Source organism: Rhyacophila brunnea, unplaced genomic scaffold, assembly GCF_057557595.1.
Source record: "Rhyacophila brunnea isolate RB1 unplaced genomic scaffold, BYU_Rbru_1.0 scaffold_88, whole genome shotgun sequence".
NCBI lineage: Eukaryota > Metazoa > Arthropoda > Insecta > Trichoptera > Rhyacophilidae > Rhyacophila > Rhyacophila brunnea.
In genome coordinates, this window is record NW_028233359.1 from 600,425 (window position 1) to 601,858 (window position 1,434).

The following is a 1,434-nucleotide window of genomic DNA, read 5'->3' on the forward strand; positions in this document are numbered from 1 at the left end:
TCATAAACAAAATTTTGTGTGCAGTATCTGTTTTGATTTTTTTCCATCGTTCGACGTAATGTTGCTTCACAGAGCAATACACAAAACCACAATTGCGAAAACGACCAATTCCGTTGCAAGGTTGGGTAAATGTGACGATGGTCATTTTTCTAGATTTCGTCCTGGTCACGTCATGAAGTCACTCAAAATGACTTATTCTGGCGAAAAGACATTTAACTGTGATATATGCAATTACTCCAACAGAAAGTCAGGTGACATGAAAACACACAAAATGATTCATTCTGGTGAAAAACCATTTAAATGTGACAAATGCAATTACTCATGCAGACAGTCAGATAAAATAAAAAGACACAAACTGAGTCATTTGGGTGAAAAGCCATTTAAATGTGATATATGCAAGTATTCATGCAAACGATCAGATGTCATGAAAACACACAAAATGACTCATTCTGGTGAAAAGCCATTTAAATGTGATATATGCAATTACTCCAACAGAAAGTCAGGTGACATGAAAACACACAAAATGATTCATTCTGGTGAAAAGCCATTTAAATGTGATATGTGCAATTACTCATGCAGACATTTAGGTAACATGAAAACACACAAAATGACCCATTCTGGTGAAAAGCCGTTTTACTGTGATGAATGCAATTACTCATGCACGACATCAGGTGGCATGAAAACACATAAAATGACCCATTCTGGTGAAAAACCATTTAAATGTAACTATTGCAATTACTCATGCACGACGTCTGGTAGCCTGAAAATACATAAAATGACTCATTCAGGTGAAACGCCATTTAAATGTGATATGTGCAATTACTCATGCAGACATTCAGGTAACATGAAAACACACAAAATGACCCATTCTGGTGAAAAGCCGTTTAACTGTGATAAATGCAATTACTCATGCAAGACATCTAGTGGCATCAAAACACACAAAATGACTCATTCTGGTGAAAAACCATTTAAATGTGACATATGCAATTACAAATGCACGACGTCTGGTAGAATGAAAATACACAAAATTACTCATACTAATGAAAAGTCATAATGTGATAAATGTAATTACTCATGCAAGACATCTAGTGGCATCAAAACACACTAAAAGACTCAATCTGGTGAAAAAACATTGAAATGTGATTAACAAATTTACTCATATAGACAGTCGGTTACCTTGAAAAAACACAAAAAGACGCAATCTGGTAAAAAGCCTTTTAAATGCATAAAATTTATTCCATGAAATTGCACAAATGGAATCATTCTAGTGAAAAGTCATTTACATAATTGTTATGATAAATGCATTTACCCATTCATATATTTTAATAAGATAAAATTACATGAAAGGACCCATTCCGGTGAAAAGCCATTTCGTGTTAATTCTTATACGCATGCAATTTGTCTGTTAAAGACACTGACTGTGCTTATCAGTGA